Source organism: Microtus pennsylvanicus, chromosome X (assembly GCF_037038515.1).
Source record: "Microtus pennsylvanicus isolate mMicPen1 chromosome X, mMicPen1.hap1, whole genome shotgun sequence".
In the NCBI taxonomy this organism is placed as follows: Eukaryota; Metazoa; Chordata; class Mammalia; order Rodentia; family Cricetidae; genus Microtus; species Microtus pennsylvanicus.
In genome coordinates this window covers 20,537,600-20,552,860 of record NC_134601.1, presented here as the reverse complement: position 1 = coordinate 20,552,860, position 15,261 = coordinate 20,537,600, and the positions used below count along the sequence as shown (strand labels likewise).

Below are 15,261 nucleotides of genomic sequence, written 5' to 3'. Positions count from 1 at the left end.
TGATATCTTGACTTTTGCATGCAAATGGATGGTTTTACAAAACACTGTCCTGAGTAAGGTAACTCAGACCCAAAAAGATGAATATTGTATGTACTCATTCATAAGTGGATATTAGCTATAAACAAAAGATATTGAGCTTACAGTCCATGATCCTAGAGAAGCTAAGTAGTAAGGTGAACCCTAAGAAAAACATATATAGCTCCACATGGAAAGTGGAAATAGACAAGATTGCATGAAAAAGTTGGGAGTATGGGGGTAAGGGAAGAAGGGAGGGGGGAAGGGGGAGAGGGGGGAAAGGGGAGAGCTGAGGAGAACTTGAGGGGATGGGATAGTCGAGAAGGAGGAAGGACAGAGATTAGAGCAAGGAAAGAGATACTGTGATTGAGGCAGCCATTATAGGGTTAGCAAGGAACCTGGCTCTAGATAAATTCCCAGGAATCCACAAGGATGACCCCAGCTAAGTCCCTAAGCAATGGAGGAGAGGAGGCCGATCTTGACTTGCCCTGTAGTCAGACTGATGAATATCTTAAATATCACTATAGAACCTTCCTCCAGCAACTGATGGAAAGAGAGGCAGAGACCCGCATTGGAGCACTGGACTGAACTCCTAAAGTCCAGTTGAAGAGTGGGAGGAGTGAGAATATGAGCAAAGAGGTCAAGACCATGATGGGGACACCCACTGAGAGAGTCTACCTGAGCTAATGGGAGCTCACCAATGCCAGCCAGACTGGGAAGGAACAAGCATAGGATCAAACTAGTCCCTCTGAATGTCATTGACAGTTGCATGGCTGGGGCAGACTGAGGGGTCACTGGAAGTGGCACCAGCATTTATCCCTATTGCATGTACTGGCATTTGGAGAACCTATTCTCTTTGGATGTAAACCTTGATCAGCCTATATATAGTAGGGAAGGCTTTGGACCTTCCCCAAAGCAATGTGCCTTACCCTCTCTGAGGATTAGATGGGAGTGGGTTGAGGGGGTGTGTGAGGAGGGCATGGTAAGAGGGGAGCAAGTGGGAACTTGAATTGGTATGTATAATAAAGAAAGGTAGTTTCTATAGTTTTTATAATGAAAAAAAATAATTCAGTTAGATTCTTGGGATCTTTGTGCTTATTTGATGTATTATTAACTTTTAAAAGTTTCTTTTTTGTTTTTTGAGACAGGGTTTTTCCTCTAGCTTTGGAGCCTGTCCTAGAACTCTCTCTGTAGACCAGGCTGGCATCAGACTCAGAGATTTGCCTGTCTCTGCCTCTCAAGTACTGGGATTAAAGGTGTGCGCCACCACCGTCTAACTCCATAAACTTCTTTTTAATTCTTCTTTTCAGAATCTAATAGAATTGGGGTTATGTTCTTTACCCTTTATTTTTTTCTAAATTTCTTCCTTGGTTCATTGGTTCAAGAAAAAAATTATTTAATATCCATGTAACTGTATAATGTTCAAAGACTGTCTTGATACTGAATACCAATTTTATTGTATTATTGTTAAAAAATAATTGAGTTGATCATTAAAAAATAAGTGAGACTCATTTTGTGGTTTATCCTATTATCTTTTATTGTGGGATATGGTCTTTACCCTGTCACTTGTAATTTAAATAAACGCGGATTGGCCAGTAACCAGGCAGGAAGTATAGGCAGGGTGGCCAGGCAGGAGGTAGAGGCAGGGCAATGAGAATTCTGGGAAGAGGGAAGATTCCGTCTGTAGTTATCACCCAGACACAGAGAAAGCCAGACACAGAGCAAGAAAGATGTGACTACCTTGCCGAAAAAGATACCAAGCTACGTGGCTAACACAGATAAGAATTATGGGCTAATATAAGTTATAAGAGTTAATAAGGAGCCTGAGATAATAGGCCAATCAGTATATAATTAATGTAGACCTCTGTGTGATTTATTTGGGACTAATGGTTGTGTGACCTAGTGGGACAAAAATCTTGGTCAACAATCTATCCTGGAAAATCTTGATGCATTAATGAAAACAGGGCATATTTAGCAGCTTTTAAATGGAATGTTCTGTGAATGTTTATTAGATCTTGATGATATATATTTCTGAAAATGGAGTGGTAAAGTCATATAATATTATTGTATTGAGTCTCACTCTCCCCTTCAGGTTTATTAACTTAAAATGTATATTTTGTGTATCATTTTTAATGTTTTTGAATAAAAGTCCATATTATATATGGTTATTATTATAGTTTGAATATGAAATGTCTACCACAGGCTCATCTGTTTAAACACTTGGTTTCCACCTGGTGGCACCATTTGGAAAAGTTGTGGAACCCATGAAACATAGCTAGCAGGCATAGGCTGCTAGGGGTGGGTTCAGAGAGTTAACCATCCTGTTCAGTTCCACTGTGTCTTTTGCCTGATCTTTCAAAATGTGATGAGCTGCTATTTCATACTCCTGACACTAGGTCTGAACTGCCTCAGCTACTATTGCCTTTCTTCCTATGAATTACAATCCCTTGAATCTGTAGGCACAAATAAATCCTTTCTCCCTTAATTTGATTTTGTTAGATTTTGCTACACATGAAAAAGTCAATTAATTAAATTACTTCTACAGTCTTTTCCATTCCATTTGCATGAAGTATTTATTTTATTCCTTCACTTTTAGTGTATGTGAATCCTTATTTTCAAATATAGATATTTGACTTTACACCACATCTTCCTACATTTTACCTAATGCATTAAAGTAGCCATTTTTATTTTATTTTAAAACAGGTCTATAATAAAGACATAAATTATTTACATGACATATTGACAATATTAGAGATTCACAATTTGTATATATATAGCTACTCTAAACCAATTAACTTTATAACTTTTCAATTTTCTTTTTTTCAGTTTGCAAAACTATCTTTAACCATCTTATTTATGACCAGAAAATTAAATCATTGAAAATAAGTTCCAGGCAAACCCTTGGAGAGAAAAAAAATGCACCTTGATTAAATTAATAAAAAAGGTAAGGAATTCTCAAGCATGAAAGTGACAACAAATTTTTGTGTAAACCAGAAATGTCATCTTTTTGAACCTTTTTATTGGCATTGAGGACTCGAAACAGAAATAAGCAGTCTCTTCCTAAAAATGAATGTTTGAAAATGTCAAATATTGTTGGTTATATAGTGTTAAATGTGAAAAATAGCTGAGCACTGGTGGCACATGCCTTTAATCCCAGCACTTGGGAGGCAGAAGCAGGCAGATCTCTGTGAGTTTGAGGCTAGCCTGGTCTACAAAAACTAGTTCTAGTTCTAGGACAGGTTCCAAAGCTACAGAAAAACCCTGTCTCGAATATATATATATATATATTATAGCAATGACTTTTATATCTGCATATAAACTAGGTACTTTGCATTCATTACTTTAAGTCTCTTACTAATTCTGCAAGTTATATATTATTGATGCAAAATTGGAGATACAGATAACTTGATTAAGTTTGTATAGCTATTAACCAAATCCAATTTTGTTTAACTTAAACCCTGAGCTTTTAATCTTCTTAATGAAATGTCGGGCACTAGATACCCTGAAACACAGATATCATCTAAAGGGTGGTTGGTTTTAAATAAAACAAGAGATAAATGCAGTGGCTGGAATGGAAAGGAAGTTTACACATATAATTCCCTTCAGAAGATACAGTTTATTGGGGGAAAGGTCCTCATAGCCATAGTGGAGTTTTGAGGTGAGAAGAAGAGCATTAGACAGAAGCAATATAATATATGTAGTGTATGGACATCTAGCCATTCTGGGGGCCTTAGAGGGAAGGAGAGCCTTCCCTTTAAAGCCTGAAAAAAGAGCTTCACTAAGAATAAAAATGAAAGAAGAGGGGGAAGGAGGAATAGATGAATGGATGGAGGGAGGGATGGAGGAAGCTGAAGAGAGAGAGTGTGTAAAGGATCAGGTGAGAGAGGAATTTCCTCAGAAACCTTCACAGTGCCTTCCTAAGCATATTCCCTGAGGAGTCTCCAGACAAATCCCAAGAATAATGGAAAGATCTGACTTTTTATAACATTTTAGAGGTGATTAAAGTTTCACATCACATGATTTAGTTCAACATAGCATAAGTGACAAATAGTATAGAAGAGCCAGATACTGGTTAAAACCATAACCAGGGGCTGCTTTTAGGATGCAACACGATTACTGAACTCTCAGTTCCAAGAGTGTTACAAAGAGGCATGGCTTATTTTTTTTTTCAGGCTGTAGGATTTGGCCTAAAGGTACATGTTGTGAAATATTCCTCTACACTGTATGAAGGTATGTCACTGTGATTGGTTTAATAAAAAGTTGAATGGCCAATAGTTAGGCAGGATTTCAAGGCACAGAAGACACTGGGAAGAAGAAGGGTGGAGTTGCAAGTAGATGCCAGTGACGCAGAGCATTACAGAGTAAAGGTAACCAAGTCACATAAAAGAATATAGATTAAAATATACAAGTTATAATTTTAGCTGTAAGAACTAGTTATAAACAAGCCCAAGATATTGGCCAAACTTTCATAATTAATAATAAGTCTCAGTGTCATTCTTTGTGAGTAGGAAGCATAAAAAGGAAAATTCATTTTCATATGGTGTCCAACATGGGGCACCTATTTCCACATAAGACCTGAGAAAGCTTTGTGTAAGTTTCCAAACACATAAAAACAGAGCCAAACATGGCTTCCTAGTCCCACAATATCACATGTAGGCTGCAGTACAGAAACATGTCTCTCCCAGCTACTGCTTTGCAGCATACCATGAACTAAATTGTGCAGTGATTTAAGATTTTGCTCATGCAGACAAAAAAGTTACAAATGTACAGGAAAGCAGGTTCAGGCAGAAAAATTCTCTAAACAGATTACAGTGTGTTTAATGATGTGTATAGGCTCAATATAAAAGAATATAGACAGTCATAGAAAAATAGTTTAAAATAATAGTAAATTGCTGGGCAGTGGTGGCACACATCTTTAATTCCAGCACTTGAGAATAAGAGGCAAGTGGATGTCTATAAGTTCGAGGCCAACCTGTGTACAGAGCTAGTTCCAGGACAGCCAAGGCCCCACAAAGAAACCCCATCACAAAAATAAATAAACAAATAAATAATAGTAAAGTCTTTAAAGAAATAGTGAAGTAATATAAAGTAAAAAAAGCTACATAAAGATAGGAAATACACAGGGAATCTGGATCCTGCATGTTGTTGTGTTTACTTTGAATTTTTTGAATGCTATTGAGCAAAAGACGGGTGCTTGGAGACATGGGATTGTAAGAGGGACTGCTGAATTAAACCAGCCTAAATACTTTAGGAATACCTTAACTTTAAAATGAAAGTCAAAAAATATAAGAGGATGTATATTTTCCTGATGTGTATTTACATAAAACAAAAAAATCATCTTTGGCTGACTTGTGTACAACACACAGCCCATACTTGTGTTAATATAGATATGTATATTACCTTTGAAAGTTTATGTATTTTCAGAGCAAGGGGATCAGACACCAATGAAAATGGGTGGCCCAGGTGATCCAGCCCCTCAGATTGCTTCTGTTGCTGTTTCCTCTGAGTTCTGCATCCAGAACAGTTTTCAGGATCCTGGCTAAGATGGTCTAGCCTCACAGACTATTCTAGCTAGGACTTGATCATTATCGTAATTTTCTCAAGGTCTCCCAACTAGTCTAGCACTCCCAGACAACAGGAAGCAGTCTAGAGAATACAATACCCACATTCCCAAGAGATAAGGTGGGTGGTTCTTGGTCATTCAGTAGGCTATGGATGTTTGTCATTATTTAGGGGAAGGCTGGTTACAAGTTGTTATTGGTTGTAGTCAGAGAGAAAGCTAAACAAGGAAAATTAAATTCAGGGTATAGAAATGAGAGAATAAAACGGTAGATTATTAAATCTACCTTTAAGCTAAAAAATAGCTACTAGTCTTAAATATTTTAGATTTGTATAGATTTTAGTATATTGATATAAATTTAAAGTTAGTTTTGTTATACTCTATATATTTCTATTCTTGTTTGGGGTATTATGCTTATGCAGCTCATTTAGAAATGTAATACATAATTTAAAATGTGGATTAGTAGTTAGTTATCTATAACCATTAAACTTGTAGTCATGCTAGATATGTTTTCAAGGTTAAACGGATATATTTAGGTAGATAGATGATCTTCAAACACTTCAAAGACCTACAGACTATGGCATTTAAAATATTTTGTTAACATGGGGCTTTTCATGACAATGAGACACATCAGATTCTTGTAGCACCAATCTACTTCAATAAAAAAGGATGATGGGAATTGAAGGACCATTATATGGAGTTCACTTTCTTGTAGTAAAAGCTAGTCATTTAGGCAAGAAACTGTCCTTGCCTTGAGTACTTACAGTATACTGTCCAAACTGAGAAAGCTGTACACAAAGAAAAGTGACTGCAAAACCAAACTACCTCTTTCCACAGCATAGGAACCAGTGCAATTCCCTTTCTCTCCCATTTCTCCACCATATATCTGCTCATTATAATGGTGTCTATCTGCCCAGTGCCTTGTAGTCCCAGGCAGGCCTATGGATGTCTTCAGTCTGCCTGTATTATGAGTACCCAGGCAGGCCTGTGGGTATCTTATGTTAGGCCACAGACAAGCCTGTGCGTGTCTTCCAACCACCTGGACTGTGAGGGTCCAGGCAGGCCTGTAGATGTCTTCAGGCAGCATCTTAGTTGCTTTTTACAGTAATGGAAAGCTGACTAATACAGAAATATTTCAGATTTGGGGTTAGGGATGCTCAATTTATAGTACAAATAAGGCTGTTTTTTAACATATTTATTACAGTAAGAGTGGTATTTCTGAGGCATTAGAAGGGTGAATGCTTAACTTTACAAAAACCTACTAGCTAGTTTTCTAAAGCAAGTATACAATTTTATTTCATCATCAACAATGTATGAAGACTTGAAATGCTCCACAATTCACCAGTATTGGCATTATCATTTTTTTTTAAGCAGAGTATTTTCGTCTGTAGGAAGTTTTGTTTTGCTTCTTATCACTTTTTTGTCTTTTGATTGTGGATTTAATTTCCCTTTGGGTAAAGAGAAAATAATTTTGAGTGTTCATGTGTTTATTGAATATTTCTGTATCTGCTTTTGTAAAGTATATAATTTTTTTGTTCTTTGCTAGTATGGTACATTATGTTTATTTGCATTTATTTATTTTTGGTTTAAGGGTGCTGTGTCTACATATATGCCTATATACCTTGTGCATGCAATACCTGCAGAAGCCAAAATAGGGGTTTAGATCTCTTGAGATTGGAGTAGTAGGTAGTTGTGAGCAGCAACATAAAGGCTTGGAATTGAATCTTGGTCTTCTGAGCAGGAAATGCTCTTAACTTCTTCTTCTGAGAAATCTCTCTAGGCCCCATGATTTTATTTTTAAAGGCTCTATTTGTATTCTAAACATCTGATGTCTATAACATATATAAATGGTGAATATTTTCTCTCTACTTCACAGCTTGCTTCTACTTGTATAATAATATCTTTGGTGTATAGATAATATTTAATGTTGATGAAGTTTAATTTGCTACTTCTTCCCTTTATTTTTCCTACTTTTGAGATTATAATATGATAACAACATTTCCTTTCTTTTTCCTTCTCTTAAGCCCTCCTATAATCCCCCTTTGCTCCTTTTCAAATTTATGGCATTGTTATTCCAGGCATAATTAGTACCATGAATATATATTGTATGTATGTTTTCAGGGCTGGTCATTTGGTATTAGATAACTAATTGGTGTGCTACTCCCTGTGGAAGAGTATTTCTCCCACTCTCAATATTCTTTTCATTTATGCTTAGGTATTTTTTTTCTGTGATGAGAAACATTTGCCTAATGCATATTTCCTTTTCTATGCACTTATGTTTTAGACTTTATATTCAAGGCCTATGATTTATTGTAAATTTAGTTTTTTGTATTGTATGAGTTAGGCTTATTTCCTCCAATACTCAGCAGTGTGAGGGATCTCCATTCTGTATTTAAATGGCATTGGTAAGTATAAAAAATGAATTGAGGCATTCATGGCAGAGGAACATGTAGGTCAATCAACTCAAATTGATAAAAAAGAAAATCAAAGAAATAGAACCAAATAATTGAGCCCAACTGATTATTTTAACAAAGTTACATGACTTAATTACTTTTCTATTGCTATAAAGACATTATGACAAAGGCAATTTATAGAAGAAAGAATTTAGCTGTGGTTTACAGTTTCAGAGAGTGAGTCCATGACCGTCATGTCAGGGACCATGACAGCAGGCAGGCAGGCATGGACTAGAGCATTATCTGAGAACTTATACCTTGATTGACAAGCACAAGGTAGAGAAGGAACACTGGAAATGGTATGGAATTTTGAAACTTTAAAGCCCATCCCCAGTGGTATACCTCCTTCAACAAGGCCATGACTCCTCACTCTTCCTAAACAGTTCCACTGACTGGGGACCAAGAATTAAAATATATGAGCTTATTGGGAACGTTTTTATTCAAAATGTCACAGCATAAAAGCAATTCAAAGGAGTATAGATAGGCTTTCAAGCAACTGTTCTGGAGCAAGTGTATAGCCCTAGGCAAAACTATTAACTTCAACCTGAATCTCACACAAAAGTCACTGAAATGGATTATAAACTTAAATATACAAAACTATAAAACTTTTATAAAAAGTATGAGAAAAATCTTCGGAATGTAGCTCTTAGCAAGGATTTCTTAGATTTGACACCCAACACACAATCTATTAGGGACATGTTCATAATCTGTACTTCATTAAAAATTAAATTTTATTCCAGAAAATACCTTCTTTTTTCAAACATTTTATTTTTTCTTTATAAATAATACCATTCCACCTCCTCCCCTCCTCCCATTTCCCTCCCACTCCCCTACTCACCCTCACCCTCCAGTCCTAAGAGAGGGAAGGATACTCTGCCCTGTGGGAAGTCCAAGGCCCTCCCCACTCCATATAGGCCTAGGAAGGTGAGCATCCAAACAGATTAGGGTCCCCAAAAGCCAGTACATGCAGAATCAAATCCCAGTGTCAATATCATTGGCTTCTCAGTCAGCCCCCACTGTCATTCACATTCAGAGAGTCCAGTTCGATCACATGCTCATTCAGTTCCAGTCCAGCTGTATTTGATGAGCTCCCCTTAAATCAGTCACACTGTCTCAGTGAGTGGACGAACCCTTCATGGTCCTGACTTTGTTGCTCATCTTCTCCCTCCTTCTGCTCTTCAACTGGACCTTGGGAGCTCAGTCCAGTGCTCTGATGTGGGTCTCTGTCTCTATCTCCATCCATCACTGGATAAAGGATATATTCAAGATATTCATCAGTGTGGCTATGGGAAAAGGCCAGTTCAGGCACCTCTCCTCTACTGCCCAAGGACCTAGCTGGGGACATACCCTTGGACACCTGGAGACCCCTCTAGAGCCAAGTCTCTTGCCAACCCTAAAATGGATCCCTTAATTAAGATATCTTCTTCCCTGCTCCCATATCTGTCCTTCCTCCATCTCAACCATCCTACTCGCACAAGCTCTCCCCAATCCTCTCCTTCTTCCTTCTCTCTCTGCCTCTCCCCTACCCCCCACTCCACGCCCACCATCATGCTCCAAACCTTTGCCAGGCAATCTTGTCTGCTTCCAATTTCCAGGAAATCTATATATGTTTTTCTTTGGATTCACCTTATTATTTAGCTTCACTAGGATCATGAACTATAGGCTCAATGTCCTTTGTTTTTGGCTAGAATCCACTAATGAGTGACTACATACCATATCCATCTTTTTGGGTCTGGGTTGTCTCACTCAGTATAGTGTTTTCTATTTCCATCCATTTGCACGCAAAATTCAAGATCTCGTGGTCCCCCCCCCCCGAGTAGAATTCTAATGTGTAGATGTGCCAAACTTTCTTTATCCATTCTTCCATTGAGGGGCACCTAGGTTTTTTCCAGGTTCTGGCTATTACAAATAAAGCTGCTATGAACACAGTTGAACAAATGCTTTTATAGTATGATAGGGCATCTCTTGGGTATATTCCCAGGAGTGGAATTGCTGGATCCTGAGGTAGGTTGACTCCCAATTTCCTGAGAAACCATCACACTGATTTCCAAAGTGGTTGCACAAGTTTGCATTCCCACCAGCAATGGATGAGTGTTCCCCTTACTCCACATCCTCTCCGGCATAGGCTATCATTGCTGTTTTTGATTTTAGCCATTCTGACAGGTGTAAGATGGTATCTTAAAAGTTGTTTTGATTTGAATTTCCCTGATTGCTAAGGAAGTTGAACATGGCCTTAAGTATCTTTTGGCCATTTGAACATCTTCTGTTGAGAATTCTCTGTTCAGTTTAGTACCCCATTTTTAATTGGGTTATTCAGAATTTTAATGTCTAGTTTCTTGAGTTTTTATATATTTTAGAGATCAGGCCTTTGTCTGATTTGGAGTTGGTGAAGATCTTTTCCTATTCAGTAGGTTGCCTTTTTGTATTAATGACAGTGTCCTTTGCTTTACAGATCTCAGGTTTAGGAGGTCCTATTTATTCATTGTTGCTCTTATTGTTTGTGCTACTGGGGTTATACATAGGAAGTGGTCTCCTGTGTCCATGTGTTGCAGACTACTTCCCACTTTCTCTTCTATCAGGTTCAGTGTGGTCAGATTTATACTGAGGTCTTTAATCCATTTGTACTTGAGTTTTGGGAGCATAGTGATAGATATGGACCTATTTTCATTCTTCCACATGTTGACATCCAGTTATGCCAGCACCATTTGTTGAAGATGATTTCTTTCTTCCATTGTATACCCTTAGTCCTTTGTCAAAAATCAGGTGTTCATAGGATTGTTTGTTAATATCTGTGTCTTCAATTTGATTCCTTTGGTTGACTTCTCTGTTTTTATGCCAATAACAAGCTGTTTTCATTACTGTAGCTCTGTAATAGAGTTTGAAATCAAGGATGGCAATGCCTCTGGAAGTTCCTTTATTGTATAGGATTGTTTTGTCTCTCCTGGATCTTTTGTTTTTCCATATAAAATTGATTATTGTTCTCTCAAGGTCTGTGAAGAATTTTGTTAGGATTTTGATGGTGATTGCATTGAATCTATAGATTGCCTTTGGTAGAATTGCCATTTTTACTAAGTTGATCCTACCAATCCAAGAGCATGGGAGATCCTTCCATTTTCTGGTATCCTCTTCAATTTCTTTCCTCGAAGACTTAAAGTTCTTGTCAAATAGATCTTTCACTTCTTTGGTTAGTGTTGCCCCAAGATACTTTATGCTATTTGTGGCTATCATGAATGGTGATGTTTCACTCATTTCCCTCTCTGCTTCTTTATGCTTTGTGTATAGGAGGACTGATGATTTTTTGGAGATGATCTTGTATCCTGCCACATTACTGAAGGTGTTTATCAGCTGTAGGAGTTCTTTAGTAGAGTTTTTGGAATAACTTATGTACACTATCATATCATCTGCAAACAATGAAAGTTTGACTTCTTTTCCATTTTGAATCCCCTTGATATCCTTATGTTGCCTTATTGCTATTGCTAGAACTTCAAGGACTCTATTGAAGAGATATGGAGAGAGTGGACAGCCTTGTCTTATTCATGATTTTAGTGGAATGGCTTTAAGTTTCTCTCCATTTAATTTGATGTAAGCTGTTGGCTTGCTGTAAATAGCTTTTATTATATTTAGGTATGAACCTTGTATCCCTAATCTCTCCAAGACCTTTATCATAAAGGGGTGCTGAATTTTGTCAAATGCTTTTTCAGAATCTAATGAAATTATCTTATTTTTCCTTCATTTTATTTATATGATTGATTAGAATGATAGATTTTCATATGTTGAACCAGCCCTGTGTCTCTGGGATGAAGCCTACTTGATCATAATGGATAATTTTTATTGATGTGTTCTTGGATTCAGTTTGCCAGTGTTGTATTGAGGATTTTTGCATCGATGTTCATGAGCAAGATTGATCTATAATTCTCTTTCTTGGTTGAGTCTTTGTGTGGTTTTGGTATTAGGATAACTGCAGTTTCTTAAAGAATTTGGCAATGACTCTTCTGTTTCTATTATGTGAAACACATTAAGGAGTATAGGTATTAGTTCTTTGGAAATCCTGGTACAATTCAGCATTAAAACCATCTGGTCCTCGGGTTTTTTTTTTTTTTTGGTTGGGAGGTTTTTGATGACAGCTTCTATTTTCTTGTGACTTATAGGTCTATTTAAATTGTTCACCTGGTCTTGATTTAATTTTGGTATATGTTACTTATCTTTAAAAAGTCCATTTCTTTTGCATTTTCCAATTTTGTGTCATACAGGTTTTTCTAGTAAGACCTAATGATTTTCTGAATTTCCTCAGTGTGTGTGGTTATGTCCCCCTTTTCATTTCTGATCTTGTTTATTTGCATGTTCTCTTTCTGCTTTTCGATTAGTTTGGATAGGGGTTTGTCAATCTTGTCGATTTTCTCAAAGAAAATTTTTGTTTCATTGATTCTTGGGATTGTTTTCTGTGCTTCTATTTTGTTGATTTCAGCCCTCAGTTTGATTATTTCCAGACTTCTACTCCTTTTTTTTCCTAGAGCTTTCAGCTGTGCTGTTAAGTCTCTAATGTGAACTTTCTCCATTTTCTTTATGTGGGCCCTTAGTGCTATGAACTTTCCTCTTAGCACTACTTTCATAGTGTCCCATATGTTTGGGTATATTGTGTCTTTATTTTCATTGAATTCAAAGAAGACTTTAATTTCTTTCTTTATTTCTCCCTTGAATCAGGGGTGGTTTCATAGTTGACTGTTCAGTTTCCAGGAGTTTGTAGGCTTTCTGGGCTCAAATTGTTGTTGAATTCTAACTTTATTTCATGGTGATTCAATAATACACAGGTGGTTACTACAATTTTTTGGTATCTATGGATGTTTGCTTTGTTACTGATTATGTGATCAATTTTTGAGGAGGTTACATGAGATGCTGATATTCCAGGACAAAAACAGATTTAAACAATATGTAGCCAGAAACCCATCCTTACAGAAAATACAACTCAAGAAAGCTTGGCTGTATATAGTAGTCTGGGCTTGCATCCATGGTCTCTTAGTGTCTGCAGCACATCTATCCAAGACCTTCTGGCTTTCTTGGTTTCCATAGAGAAGTCAGGCGTAATTCTGATAGGTTTCCCTTTATATGTTACTTGACCTTTTCCCTCTGTAGCTCTTAGTATTCTGTCTTTATTCTGTGTGTTTTGTGTTTTGATTATTATAAGGTGAGGTGATTTTTTTTTGATCCAGTCTATTTGGTGTTCTGAATGCTTCTTGTACCTTCATAGGAATATCCTTTTTTAGGTTGGGAAAGTATTCTTCTATAATTTTGTTGAATATATTTTATGGGCCTTTGAGCTGTAATCCTTCTCCTTCTTCCTCCCCTATTATTCTTAGGTTTGGTCTTTTCATGGTCTCCCAGATTTCTTGGATGTTTTGTGTTAAGAATTTGTTGAATTTGATGTTTTCTTTGATCAGTGAGTCTAATTCCTCTATAGTATCTTCTGAGATTCTTTCTTCTATCTCTTTAATTCTGTTGGTTATACTTGTCTCTGTAGTTCCTGTTCATTTACCCAGATTTTCCATATCCAGCCACCACTCAGTTTTTGTTTTCTTCATTGCCTCCATTTTGGTCTTCAAGTTTTGAAGTGTTTCCCTTACCTGTTTGATTTCTTTTTCTTGGTTTTCTTGGATGTCTTTGAGAGATTTATTCATTTCTTCTAACTTTTTGTTTGTCTTCTCATCCATTTCTTTAAAGGAGTTTTCACATCCTGTTTAAAGGCCTCTATTATTTTTATAATGTTACATTTAAAGTCGATTTCTTCTACTTCTTCTTGAATAGGGTGTTCAAATCTTTCTGTTGCATGTTCACTGTATTCTGGTGTTGTCATGTTGCTTTTCAGTTTGTTGGAGGAATTCTTGCATTGGCACCTGCCCATCTCTTCCTTCAAATGCAGCCAGGAGAGTCTTGGCATCTTGGTCCAATCTTTGCTGTGACTGACTGTGTACTTGGGGAATTTTCTTGGTCTACCCTCTGAAGCTGGCTGTCCTGGTGGATTTAAGGACTCCACAGATGGAAAGGAGTGCCTTCTGGATGGATCTCCTCAGTGCAGGAGCAGGAACTCTTTCTGGGCCAGGGACCTCAGAGACAATAGGGCAGGCTTGGTGGATGCAGGGTCATGTGGAACAATGAAGCCCCTACAGCAGGAGCTGGAAGGGCCCTGTACTCAGTTCCTGAACAGTCCAGCTGGGCAGGCCCACACTTACCCTTCTGGGTGGATTTCCTCAGTACAGGAGAAGGGTCATATGGAACAAAGAAGCCCCTGCAGCAGGAGCTGGAGGGGCCCTGTACTTGGTTCCTAGACCATCCGGTTGGGCAGGCATACACTTATCCCTCTAGATGGATTCCCTCAGTGCAGGAGTAGAAACTCTTCCTGGGCCAAGTACCTCACAGACAATAGGGCAGCAGAAAATACTTTCTTAAGAGAAAGAAAAAACCAACTTACATAGTATAAAATATTTGTAAACCATGTATCTGACAAAGAACTAGTATCTCAAAGGTACTCCTTACTTTATTCTACAGTGAGCATGTGGCAGTCAGAGAACAACTTTCAGGAGTCAGAGTGTAATATGCTTTCTCGTTGAGGCTGCCAGCCTACAAATAATGACATGGGGAATTACTATTAATTATGAAATCTAAGCCTTAGCTTAGGCATGTCCCACTACCTCTTACACTTAAATCAACCTATTTATATTAATCTATGTTTTGCCTTGTGCTTTTTTACCTTTCATTCTGTTTGTGCTACTTTCCTACTTTCTCCATGTCTGTCTATCTGGTTCCTGGTGTCTCCCTGTTTTCTCCTTTGCTTTTCTCTTCAAGCCTAATTTCCTCCTCCTACTTACTTTCCATGCCCAGAAGTTCCACCTATATTTCCTCCCTCGCTAATGGCTACTCAGCATTTTATTAGATCAGTCAGGTGCCTTAGGTAGGCAAGGTAAAACAACAACATATCTTTATGTAATTCAATGAATGTATGATGTGGGATTCCCTTCAGTATTTTGTGAATACTGTTGGTTAATAAAGAAACTGCCTTGGCCTGTTGATAGAGCAAAACTTAGGTAGGTGGGGGAAACTGAACTGAATGCTGGGAGAAAGAAGGAGGAGTTAGAGAGAAGCCATGGAACTGCTGTGAAAGACATATGCACTGAAACTTTGTTGGTAGGCCATGACCTCATGGTGATGCACAGATTAATGGAGATGGGTTAAATTAAGATG

General features: G+C 37.5%; 1 protein-coding gene across 1 annotated transcript in view; it reads left to right on the top strand.

Annotated features, from left to right (window-relative positions):
• Tmlhe (trimethyllysine hydroxylase, epsilon) overlaps positions 1–15,261 on the top strand; it is a 194,880-nt gene that overhangs the window by 83,712 nt on the left and 95,907 nt on the right. Inside the window, exon 4 of the mRNA XM_075956782.1 lies at positions 2,842–2,959. The gene's annotated coding sequence lies outside the window, so the exon portion shown is untranslated. The remainder of the gene's footprint in view (positions 1–2,841; positions 2,960–15,261) is intronic.